Raw genomic sequence first — 13,498 nt, 5'->3', positions numbered from 1 at the left:
CACCAAAATGCTGAGTGAGCATTTTTAAGAGGGCGTTTTTTTGGGTAAAGCTTACTCATTTGCCTCAATTGAGGCAAATTTGCAAGAGATTCTGTCAGTTCTCTTGCTGCTGTTACACATCTTTATTTATGTTTAAAGTGTTCGTCTTCACTGCTAATGTTCTACTTGGTGCTTTTTTAAGTGGTTGGGCTCAGTCCTACTGTCAGTTAAACCAGCACAGCTACATGAAACATCTGACCCATAGGTCAGTGTTCTGTCTCTTACTCTTATAAAGGACTGAGATACTGAAATTATGATCTACAGAAGAAGTGCTGCACGGTAGAGAGGGGATGGCATGCTAATGTGGGAGATCTTTTGATAAAACTTGCATCTTTTTTCAGGAGAGATATAAATAATAATTAAAAACAAAACAAAACAACCGCCAGATGACTACTTAAGGAAGGTCATCTGAAGGGGGGAGGTAAGTAGGGAGAACCTTCAGTTCTATAGCTCCTTAAAATACGTGTTTTTGTTTTTAATATCAAATAACATTGCTAGGTTCAGCCATTACTGATATGAAAATAAGGAGTGTTGTATTGTTTAGATCGTCAATGTGAGTGGGACAGTAAGAGGGATTTCATCTATTCTGTTCAATAATATATGGCCAGGGCAGGGCACATCTTTCAGAGAGATATTCAGCTTCAATTTAAAGACCTAAAGTAATGGAAATTAAATCAGGTATGTTCACAGGTAATTTCAAAGAAAAAGAGAAATTGGATAATAGAGTTCCTCAGTCAGCTAGAGAAGAACATAAATGAGTATCGGCTCTTACAAACAAATCATATATATTTGTGTGTGTGCATGTGCACACATGTATACATACGCATGCATACAAATGGCACTTACACGAGTGATTATCCCCTGCATCAAATTAGTTACCGACTCCTAGATTGTATCTATCCTAAATCAAGGCATGTGGATAAACCATTAGGGAACTATTCTGTCCCGTCCTTGCTCCCTCCCCCAGCTCTACCCAACTGGTGCTCTTCCTTTCCAGATATGTCCTTTGGCTCACAGTGTGTGTGTCTGGGGCTTTTCGCATCTTTTCTTCTTTCCTCACAGTTGTTGAAAGTGACCAGAGTGCTTCCATATATTCCAACCAGGATTACAAATCATACATGCTTCATCTGCAAGAAAAGTAAACAATTTAATTGTGCTTCCTATTGTCAGGGCTTGCTCTTTAGTTCATGTGTGGTAAAGGTACTTGCATTAACCACTGCTAGTTTCAAGCCATGATTTATTTTTTTATTATTTGGAACAGTCTTCATGTTGGTAGTTGCAGTTGCCAACCACCTTTGTTACTGTTTGTTTAACCTTCAAGGCCCGGTTTCAAGAAAGTATTACAGCCTTACAAACTTACAAGTGTTTGGAAATTTAAAAATTAAAAATAATTTTAAAAATAATTAACTTCAAGACTTTGCATTTGCTTTCTGGGCTTGGGAAATTACTAATTTACATTTCTATGTTTCTTCTTGTATGCTTACAAAATTAAAATAAAAGGAAAATTCTGTTTCTGCTTCATCATCCCCTTTCAAAAGCTGAAGGCTTTATGTAGAAAGCCAAGAGATACGAGATGCTCTATAAAAATTCGATAATGAGAGAGAAGGAATTCACAGAGACCTCTGCTTTAATTTTTGACTTTGTTTTCAGAACTGGGAGGAGGGCCAATTTTCCTATCCCTAACCTATAATCATTTGGCTTTTTAAAATATTATAAGAAAAGTATCTTCAGTGGAAGACAATTATTTTTCTTTTTTTTTTTTTTCTTCAAATACCACAACGAAACAAGTTCCTCTTCCTTTCTAAGCATAAACAAACAACCAAATGAAAAAAAAAAAAAGCTGATTTTTCCTTTTCTTTCTCAGATTTTTAAATCTTTTATTCCAGTGTGTTAGCACTTGTTGTCCCTTCTGAAACTTTACAAGCTCTTTGAAGTAGTTAGTACAAGTTAGTACAAGTTACACATGCGCACAGCTGCTTAAACCTGTGAATTAGGATAGGAGACACTTCTATTAAAGTTTATGGTGTGTAGATAAAGGCTGGTGAGATTTTCAATTAACTTGAAGGATTAAAGCATTACAGCTATTGTTCCTGCCGTGTGTGAGGTGAGGAAATTGTAACCTGCTCATTAGATACGGGTAGCATTTAAACAGGAAAACTCATTCTGTTTTCTTAATACTTCTGAAATGAGATTACTGTCTGCTTGTGGATTTTTAATAGGTTCCTAAATAAAAGGAAGAACAATTATTAAGCAGAATCAGCATGCAGGCTACTGCAATAAATAGAGATAAGTATCATGACGCTGGAAAGTGGATGTAACAAAATAATACTTATTCTGGTTGATCATGCATGTGGTATGCATTTCAGGTTAATCCGAGGCCCCCCAAAAAACAGAAGTATTAAATCTTTGGATACTATGGGATCACAGGGCACTTGCCCTGTGAAAAAATGGAAAAAAATCTCGTATTTAGTTTACAGAAGGAACACTTTGGTTCTTGAGGACACTTGCTATTCTGCTTTGATCTGCTGAAGAAGGTAGAGGTGTTTAGTTTCACGCATTAAGGAACCATTGGAAAGTATAAATGCTTTGCTGGGTTGCTGTCAGATCAAACAGTGGAAAAGACTAGAGGAGCGGGAAAAGACTTTGCCATAAATAAATATAAAAGACTTAAAGGCTGTGGTCAGAGAAGGTAGGATGTTTACAAAGAATAGAAGAAGTGTTGTGGAGGAGAGTGAGCTCACATATGCCTATGGCTATATACAAGCTTGTTGTTTTGAGAGGGAAGAAAAGGGATTATTGAGCATTTGGATTGAAAGGCTGAAAAGAATGAAACATGGGGAAGTTTTAGGACTAAATACAGCTTTGGAACATTGGCAAAATAGGGGAAAAGAATATAAAAACACAGTTAAGTAGGGCATTGGAAAAATGTGTAATAGATATATAGGGCAGATAGAGTAGGTTAAAAAGAAGGTAAAGTAGAAAGTGTTTCATATGCTTCAGGAATTTTGGGGGAAGTTAATGAAGACTTTTCCTCTCCTTTTCAAATGGTGTTGCCTCCATCATGCCACCCTGCACTGTTTGTGAACACCCTCTAGATGGTGTTGGGGGATACAGGCATTTTGAGTTTCTCCTAACTATGACTTAGGATAGATGCAATTTTTATTTTTTTTTATATAATGTTATTTTTGACGAAGTGTTGGCATAATTGTAGGTGGTGTTCGAGCCAGTGTGTAGATTTAAACACTTAGATGAGGAAATCAAATACAGTCATGAAGAAAACGGTCTGTTATCCTTTATTTAAAGCATATACTGTAGCATGTTACTCCATAAGGAGTTGTGAGCCTAAAACAGAGTATTTCTATGGAACCCATCTCTGATGGGGATTACGTAGGTTTTGACTTTGCTTTTCTTTGGGTTGCGTGCCTGTGTTTCCCAAAGGCAGGATGTGCTTTCAGAGCTCCACAGTTTCCTTTTCTTAGCACAACTGAAAGTTATTGCATGTTCTTTCTGGTAGAGTGGAATGAACAGAGTCCTTCAGAGATTTTTTTAAATTTCTTTCTGTGATGGGCAAGTAGTTGCACCTGTTCTGTTGTTTGAAACAACAATACAGTCTATTGCTCACAAATATCTGCTGGCAGAAATGAAGTGCCATTGCAAGAATATTTTTGGTTTGCCATGTGTAAGAATGGAATTCATTGCTACTGTTTTGCTCTTCTCTACGTTTGTCTTTGAAAACAAAAGTCCTAAAATATTTTTATAAATACTGGAAGGACAGACTTTGAGTAGCCATCCTTTCCCTTGAAAATTGCAAAATATTTTAAAATGCTCTGCAGCATTTTAAAAACATGCGGCATTGCCTCTTTAATCATTATTGTGTAGTGAGGGCACGCTGATTTGTGTTCTGTGGAGCGTATTAAACATGATGTTGTTGCACAGGCTTAAAGTTAACCATGCAGTATTACAAATAATGGCAACAAAAAGAGATTGTACCCTGATTATCTCATCATTAGTGCCATATTTTCAAAGAAAGTGAACAGTTTATAAGATAGTACACAAGCTGCCATTTAAGCTGTTAGTGAATCTTGAGTGGAACGCAACATCTTGTGCTTATGAGGCCACATGCTATGAGAAAAAGCACACGACACTGCCAACCTCTTACAAGTGTTCCCTTTAGAGAAATGAAATGAGAATTTAGTTTTTCCAGTCCCCATGAGTCCTAATGTCAGAGTAAAAAAAACAAGCTTCAACTGCCATTGCATCATCCCACCCTGTGCCACCACTAGCTGAGAAGTCCTGCAGGACTTACATTATGACTGACTGTAGTTTCCAGATGGTTTTCAATAATCTTTCCTATGTATGTCTGTTTTTTAGTGTACTATACTCCATCCTCGGTGAAGGAGTGCAATAAATGGCGATACAATACCTTTGCTCGCACAAATCTAACCTTGGTTTGATGGGTACAGGTATACATGAAGAATCATAGAGTTTGGACAGGACCTCTGGAGTTTGTCTAGATCTCAAAGCAGAGCTGACTACAGCAGGTTGCTTGGGTTGTTGTCCTAGTTAGATTTTGAATATCTCCAAGAATGGAGAATCTGCAGTCTGTGCCAGTGCTTGACCACCATTTTTTTTTTTCCATAAGGCTTAAATGGAATTCCTTGTATTCTAGTTTGTGCCCATCGTCTCTTCTCTGATTGCTGAATACCACTGAGGGCTCCATCTTATTTACATCTTCCCATCAGGTATTTATGCACATCAATAAGATCCCCTTGGAGGCTGAACATGCCCAGCTCTCTCAGCCTCTCCTCATATGTGAGATACTGCAGTCTGTTAATCATCTTTGTGGCCCTTTGCTGGCCTTCAACGCCAAGCCCGTAGATGGACACTACTCCTGGTGTGTGTGGTCTTACTAGTACTGAATTGAGGGGAAGGATCTCTTCCTTTGACCTACTGCCAACCATCTTCCTAATGCCATCCAGGGTGCTATTGGCCTTCTTTGCTGCAAGAGCGTATTACTGACTTACGGCCAAATTGTTTGCCATCAGGATCCCCAGGTTCTTTTCTGCAAAATTGCTTTCCAGCTCTTCAGATCCCAGTACATAATGATGCATGGCATGGTTTCTCCACAGGTGCAAGATTTTGCTCGTTTCTTCATTGAACTTTGAGGGTCTTGTCAGCCCATTTTTCCAGCCTGTTGTCATCCATCTGAATGACAGCACATTCATCTGGTGTATCACTACGCTTTCCAGTTTTGTACCTGTGCACTTTCTGAGGGTGCACTCTATCCATGAGGGTGCATTGACCTCTGGGCCGCTCTACTGGTGACTGGCCTCCGTCTGGACTTTTGTGTAGGTGATTGCAACACTTTTAGCCTGGTTGTTCAGCCAGTTTTCAAACCACCTCGCTGCCCTCATTTCTAGCCTGTACTTCATCTGTTTGTTTATGAGGATGTTACAGAAGACAGTGTCAAAAGCCTTACTGTAGTCAAGATGAAACAGATCTACTGCTTTCTTCTCACCCACCAAGCCAGTAGTATCTTTGATTTGAGTATCTTTGATTTCTCCTGCATAAATCCATGCTAATTGCTCCTAATTCACCTCCTTGTCCTTCACTTGTGTTGGAGATGGTTTCCAAGATCTACCGCCTTCCGAAGGTTCGAGGTGAAGCTGAGTGGCTTGTAGTTCCCCAGGTCCTTGTTCTTGACCTTCTTTAAGATAGAAGTTTTCTGCCACATCTGTCTTCAGCTAAACTTATCTGAATAAGACCTTTAGGTTACAGTTGCCTTTTTTGATGTAATTTGCCTATTATTTTTGTAAAGACACTTTTAATTTAGACACTTCAAATACAATAATGCCATTCATTGGATTTAGCTTTACTATATGTTGATCAAATCTTCACCTTAAAGTGGGGTGCAGGTTAAATTAGTACTGAATATAAATAAGGCAGTATGCTAAAAGAAGTGTAATATATCGTGTCATTTTTTTCCTCCCTTCCACTTCATTAGCTGGAAGCAGCTCAGGTTAATTGAGAGTGGGAACTCTATTCCAGACTACCACCTTTAGAGAATAATCAGTTTTTCCTGAGAACATCATGAGGAGATTGTTAGGGAAGGCACTCATAAGTGCCTGCCTTTGATGCACATGAGAAATCATTTATGTGAGCTAGCAGCTCCCTACCCATCAGTGTGAAACTTAGCAACATTCATTTCGCTCATGGAAGGGGAAGCTTGCAGATCAGTGGGAGCAAAACAGGACACCAGTCAACTGAACTGATTTAAGTCGTAATTAAAAATAGATTCTTTTAAATGAATAGGCAATCTTGTGTACTTTTTGTTATTTTCTTGAAAATGTCTGGTTCCCACTGGTTGGCAAAAACTGAAATAAATTGTTTGGTAAATAGCTGTAGTCTGTTATGCTAAGTTAGCATTAATTTTGCTCAACATAAGGCTATATTATATTAAGCTATATTAAGCAGTTACAGAACCTAACACAAATTTAATCAGTTTCTTAATATTTATACATTTTTATTTTATAAAATAATGCTTGGTACATTTCTTATTTATCAGCTAATGGTCAATTTTCATTTTGTGGCATGTACAATTGCATTTGGATGGAAATTTGAAATTGTTTAAAAATACAGAAACCTAATGTTATACACTTTTTCCTGCAAAGCATATTATACAGTTGAAACTAATGGAGTAGACTAAACAAAGGCAGTATCTTTAGTGAATGGAGCAGATTGTTTTGTGTATTACAGCCTTCTAGCTTATTTAATTAATGTATATCATCTTGAGAAGGAAATGTACATGTGCTTTTGGTCTGACAAAGACTTTATGATTTTCTTCTGAAAATTTTGTGCATGCAATACAGTGGCATATGATTTTTGAAACGGCAAAAAAGGTGTTTGTATTAGTTTCATTTTTTATTTTTTTTTTTGAGTTACTGTGATCTGTTTTATTATAGTTAAGTATTCCTAGTTGTTAGTGTGTGCTTGTTCTACTGTGCCAGTAGTTGGTGTCCCCTGGTTTTGTTCTTAATATGGCTTTGCTTTGTTGACAGATTTAAGAATTTAGGGCACAAAATGTTTTTAGGATCATCTTTATTTTGCCAAAATAGAAGAAAAAGCACGAAAAAGCTTTCTATGAAATGTCTCTCTTATTTTCACTCATTTCTCTTTGGTTTTGTGTTGTTTGAGTTGAGGACTCTGTGTATGTACAGAGCTTAGAACAGTAAGCTTCAATCCAGGCTTTGATCCAGACTTCTTCTATTCCAATAATATTAATTATTTGCTCTATGTGAACTAAGGAACATACATTTCTTAACATGCCTCAGACAAATATTTAATTAATTCTGTCTTGGACAAATATACCTCAAAGCTTTTTTTGCCTGAGAAAGTTTAAGATCTGAAAAAAATTACCCTTTCCCTGTGTTCTCAAGCTACTGATGCAGATATTCAGCACCGGGTGAAGAGAGAGCCCTTGCACCTTCCCAAACACAGTCTGGCATCCCCACATTTCCCAGCCCGTGGTGTGGGGCTGCTCCAGTCCTGCAGCCAGTCCCACAGTGTGCAGCACCCACAAGAGGGAGAAGGGCCAAGGAACCCCATGGCAGCATGCTTGGGGGCTAGATGCGGCCAGTACTCCAAGGCTGTTTCCAGAGGACAGATCTGGGTCTTTTTTGGTGTTTCTGTGAGATTAGGACTACCTGAGGTGAAGGCAGGCTTCGTGGTCCCGGGCAGCCTGCTCTGAGTGGTCCTGCTTGAACAGGGGATTGGACCAGATAAGCTCCAGAGGTCCCTTCTCACCTCAACCCTTCTGTGATTCCCAGCAGCTCTCAAGTAAGGAAACACCTCTGTGGTTTGGGCTTGTGATGCCTGGGCCAGCAGGTATCTCCTCTTAGGTCTGAGGGTCTCATCCCCATCTGCTGTGGACATATGCCAGGAAAAAGGCTGCAGGTTTGTCTCTTCCCTTTGCGTTAGGAGAAAGCAAAGGCAAATTTCGTATTTCACACCACCTCAGATGCAGACCTTTGCAGTAGGTCTCCTTCCTAGGACATATTGCATGCAGTCAAACCCCAAGATGACTTCCTGACTGTCAGGAGGAACCCGTCTTGACTGAAGCAAATGGTTGCTGTGAGTGTTGCAGCCTGATTGTCTTCAATGCTGTTTTACTGGCGTATTCTGATGGTGAATTAGGCCTAGCATACGTAGGGACAAACAAAGAATGGAATAAAGTATACATGTAAGTATATGACTGTATATGACTCTGTGAATCTACCTCAGGATGTGCAGTGTCTAAAAGGTTAATATCATACGTAATAGTTAATGTAAGTGCTGGCAGCTTACGTGCTGAAGTGGCTTTTAAGAAACAGCTGTAAATGTACTTACCTTGCTAACTGTCAAAATCTGATTTCCATATTTTGGTGAAATTACCAAGTGAGTAAAAATGAGGTATTGGAAGAGGCAAAATCCTTGGTATTTAGATTTTGTTGTGGGAACTCTTTGATCTTTAAATCAGTTTAACAGCAGTACGTAATACCATTTCCTAAAACAGAGTATATATTTCATGCTTATGTTTAGGGAGTCTGGCCCATCAAGGATGCCTTAAACTATAGGGTTCCCTAGCCCTGTTTTGCTGTTGCAGTAGCCACAGCATCTTGCAGCCCTGTACATGTGTGCAGGCAGAAGTTTTGTATTATGCTGGGGGTGCTAGTGGTCTGCTTTCAAGTGGCTTGCTGTGATTTGAAAATCCATTTCTCAAATGGGTACTCTCAACATTGCAACTCAGTGTTCAAAAAAATACATTATTACACCTTTGTTATCTAGAGCTTTAACTCAGAATGTAATGAAACAGCTGGACAATTGTTAGTTGCTGGAAAGGGGAAGAGGATTCTACGGTTACTAAACTTTCCCCTTCTGTATGTAGGCACCCCCTTTACCCAAACCTGTGAAGTCTGTAATTTCTGAAGTTATTTTTTTGTCAGCAAAAAATAATTTTGTTGTTCCCCAAGTTGGAAAAATCATCTTCCTTGTGAGATAATTTCTGAATAACTCTGTGTGTGTGTTTATGTGCACGTATAGGAACCTCTTGGCATTCATGAGGAATGCTCTGGGGAGGATGAGGACTCGTTTCAAGAATGAGGACTGACTTTGCAGAGTGATACTTAGAAATTTTTCTGCCATGTGGCTTACTACATTATGTAGGGCCTGTATTTGCTTTGTTTACACAACAATCAGAAAGTCTTTGGCTTTGCTGAGTACTTTTATTAAGCCATTACTAGATATTTTTTAGAACTTCTTGTCTTGCACTGCACATTCAATGCTGATGATACTGATATAGTGAAATCTGACGTGCAGGAAGAACGGAGCTAATTAAATAAACAGATGCCATTCAGATGGTAAAAGACTGTTCTAAACTAAAAGACTGTTCTAAAAGTACTTGAAAAGGGAAATTAACATTTTTATTGAACAAGTACTTATTCATCTTTTAATGTAAATTGTTATTATTCTGTGGTGCTACTGCTGCTTCATCATCTGTCAGTGGATCTTTCTAGGGCCAAATCTTCTCAGTCTCGGTAGTGCTGCTGAAGTTAATATCAACTGTTCTGCACAGTTTCTGTACACAAATAATGGAGAAAATGAGTCTGATCACTTTCTCTTCATTTTCTCCATATATTTGTCCATATTGTACTGAAATTTACTTGGTAAAAGGATTGGCAATAGAAAACTTTTCATCAAACTTTGAACTATTGAATTGACTTAGGTTGTTTTTATAGGAATTCACCAGGCAGATGTCCAGAATGAATCTGTATGTCACATAAGGTAAAAAAATATACAGGGTGATTTCTTCTTTCAAGAAACCATTCCTTTGCATTAGGTTCATTCCACAAGGTGGCAAATTTAATTTGGGAGTATCCATTGCTTACGTTGCAAAGGAAACGAAGAACGCTCAGGATTTTATGGAGCGTACCTTTAAAAAAGAGAAATGGTTTAGGAGATTGTCACCTTCTATTTTATTTTATTTTATTTTATTTTATTTTATTTTATTTTATTTTATTTTATTTTATTTTATTTTATTTTATTTTATTTTACCTCTTTTATATACAAATCTGCTAAAAGTATACTTCATTTTACATTAATGTAGTCATGGGTTGGAATTCAGAGAGGAAAACAATTTTTCCCATTTTCTGCAAACACAATTTTAGATACTTTGAGCATTGACAATGATTTTTGCAAGCTGTTATCTTCATAACGTGCAGAGAAAATAAAGGGCTTCCCTTACATTTTATCACAATTTTAAGTATATTTTATGTTAAAATTAGTAGATTGTGTCCCACTGCCTTTGCTATTGCTAGGAAACTCTCGCTTTGCAGCCAATCCACATTGTTTATGTTGTCAAGCAACATGACATTTGAACATGTGAATGACTTAATTTTCACTGGGCTATGCACATGCTTACTGCCCCATAAAAAAGGATTCAAAGAAGCGTGGAGGTTCAGATAGCACTTGGATGGCTTCAAGTTTGTGCTTATGCTCAAATTCCATGCATGGAATCATGCATGAGAGTCTAGTCAAAAGTCCCATAATTAAAAGGCAATTAGAAGACTGTGAGATAACTTTGGGCAGGTCTTATGTTTTTGGGGGTTTCAGTAAGTTTGAAAAATGTACCACTGAAGCCTAATTTTTTCTCAGGTGCAAAATTAGCTTTATTCAACTTTATGTTGGTACCCTCTGCAAGCCCAGAGAAGGGCCTTCTGCAATGAAATGCTGAGCAGAGTTTAGTTTATGATTTCAACAGAGAGAGTGAAAAATCAAGCAGACTCTCAGCTGATGCCAAGAAAGACTTGGCAGGGAAGGAAGGAATTGGTTGATTAACAAATGGAAATTCAAGGAGAGTTAAGACCCCATGTGACCTTTGAGCAAATGCCCCAAGTGTTACATATATGGGGCAATGCAGTTTAACATCTTTAATGTAAATATCCCCACATGTCTATGCTCTTTTTAATTGTAGCATCAATCAAATTCAGATATTTGAAATTTAAGTCAGTGATGGCTTATGTTGTAAGGTATAAATTTTTTAATTTTTTTTTTGTGCTAGTGTGTATGAATTTAACTGGTGTTGCTTGTGAGTCACAACTGGTAATCTTAAAATGATGTCAGTAAGATTTTTATGCTATACACTCGCTATGATGTTTGATATACACTACACCAAAAATGTTTTACAGAAAAGAAGTTTGCTTACTAACTGTTTAGAGGGTTTTACATTTTTATTGTAGATAACTTTCATTTCCCTTATCTGTAAATCTAGGCTTTAGTTGTTCATTGCTGTATGCAGTCCAGAAAGGGAGGTATTTTAGTATACTTTCAAGAAGCCTGTAAGAAGTACATGTAGTAAAATTCAGTACCTAAACAAAGTGCTAAGATTTAGTACCTGAAAACTATAGGAAATAAAAACGTGCTCAGTAGCAAATGAAAGCAAATATTTCCCATATTAAAAATATGTAACGATTTGTAGAATCATGCGATAGGTTTGTAAAACAGGTTCATGATTTATAAGGTAGCATTGTCTGTCCTTCTTCAAAAGTCAGAATAGTTCCCAGAGAAAAGGCAGAATTTCTGTGTAAAAGCATGAAAATTGGGAGTGGCTGGCTGGGCAGGCTATTTACGTAAGATGATTAATTTATACCTGTGAGGGATGCAGTTCATTTGAAGTAATTTAAACATTTAAGAGGATTTTGAAATATGATTGGTTTCCAAGAGTCATAGCCTAAATACTCTGTCATATAGAGATGTTCTAGAAAGATGGATGAACAGGACTTTCAGAAACTCATGTGATACAAAACATGGAATGCTAGTGGTCTCACATGATGGAAAATTCACAAATTCACTTCAGATCTGTATTTGGACAGGAAATGAATTTAAAAACATCTAGAGTGTTACCAGTTCTTGTATTTTCTCTGCCTTGCGTCTTTAAAGTGGGTTTCTTAAATTACCCAAAATATGTAATCCAAGCCAACTGAGCATTAATAAGGTTTTAAGAATAAATTAATAAAACTAATATAGGAGTTACTCTGAGGCTTAAACATGGTATAAAACATATTCTTCCAACCTAAATATTGCCTAATTCTTGTTCATTATTTCTTTTTGTCAGACTAGAAGTTGCATACCTGTGAGTAACCACTTTGCTGTGAGGCAGACACACAAGTGTGGCCTTATGAACTGCACCTCAGGACTACAGAACTGCCATTAGGTCAGTAAGGGTAGGAAGAACTGCAGATGTGATTTTTCCCTTATTACATTAGGTGGACAGTTCCAGCTGTCAGATCCCTGGGGACAGTATGTTTCTGTTGTGCTAAGCCTGTGATTAGCATGCTGTGCCAGATGCCCCTTCTTTTCCTTCCCAGGGAATTGTACCCAGGTTTCCTACAGAGAGTGTCCACAGACTCTTCTGGTGGGCTGTCTTGTGGGACTGGGTGACACAAGGTTGTAAATATGTTTGAATTGGCTAGCAGTGTTTTGTAGTTTCCACTTTTTTTTTTCCATCCCAAGTGAAGGCTGTATACCCAAAAAGCATTAAATCCAGAGTTTGTATTCTGGACTACTGAAAAAACATCCCCCTAGGAGTCTTGTGCACACACCTTACGTTTACTAGAAGCAGAACAACACAGGATGAGTTTGTTCTGGCTTGAGGAGACTTGCCACTAGTAACAATTGTTTCAAATGGAAGCTTTTTGGAGAAGAATGAGATTTTTTTTATATATATGCTTTTTTATTGTACTTTCTTGAGTATATTGGGAACCTGCCTGACGTAGATAGATACATTAGAATCTAAAAAGGATGACATGCTGTAAGAAACAAGAATATGGCCTGGGGAATTTTCTTTAGCAGCCAAGAAGCAGTCTGCTTGCCAAGTGACTCCTTTTGTATCCTTGTGTATGCGATTTTAAAATAAAATAGTCTACTTAACAGAACTGATAGAGGGAAGGAGAGAGAGTCTTCCATTCTGGAAGGCTTTGCGTTGGATCCCCTTTGTCTGATACTTATATTTCTGATGGAAAGATCAATGGGAAGTCTATGAAGAGAAGAGGAAAAACATGTTGGAAGGCATAATGGAAAAGCTTTTGGTAGGGTTTTGCTTACGTTCTGGCTTCCACTGACCTGGCTTCATTCAGGGAAGGGGTTTGCGAACAGCTATGTATTTCTTCATCAGGTCTGTCTTGGAGCTTTCTTTCTCATGGAATGCTTTATGTAATCAGGAGATATTTTGCATGATGGGTGTTTTAAAATTTCTTCTGTATTTTGTTTGTTCTTTGAAAAAATATGTGATTTTAAGCTGCTTTGTAAGAGGACCTGTCCATTTATTTTCAAATCTAAGCTTAGTTTTCCTACTGGTGTGTTCTTTCTATAATCACTGAAGAGTGCAGTGCTCTAAAACACCCTCTGTTGAGTGCTGTTTGCTGAC

The 13,498-nt window shown here is 37.8% G+C and overlaps 1 protein-coding gene across 3 annotated transcripts in view; it reads left to right on the top strand.

The window, feature by feature from the left end:
* FARS2 (phenylalanyl-tRNA synthetase 2, mitochondrial) overlaps window positions 1-13,498 on the top strand; it is a 248,077-nt gene that overhangs the window by 24,593 nt on the left and 209,986 nt on the right. The window contains exon 3 of one of the 3 annotated variants that reach the window (XM_084281776.1): window positions 12,188-12,286. The exons of 1 other annotated variant lie outside the window; for it this stretch is intronic. The gene's annotated coding sequence lies outside the window, so the exon portion shown is untranslated. The remainder of the gene's footprint in view (window positions 1-12,187; window positions 12,287-13,498) is intronic. One more of the 3 variants, XM_084281777.1, reaches the window with a different exon arrangement.

This window comes from Netta rufina (genome assembly GCF_964035555.1).
Source record: "Netta rufina genome assembly, chromosome: 2".
Classification (NCBI taxonomy): domain Eukaryota; kingdom Metazoa; phylum Chordata; class Aves; order Anseriformes; family Anatidae; genus Netta; species Netta rufina.
The sequence above is the reverse complement of the archived record's forward strand: the minus strand, read 5'-3'. Positions and strand labels throughout refer to the sequence as shown.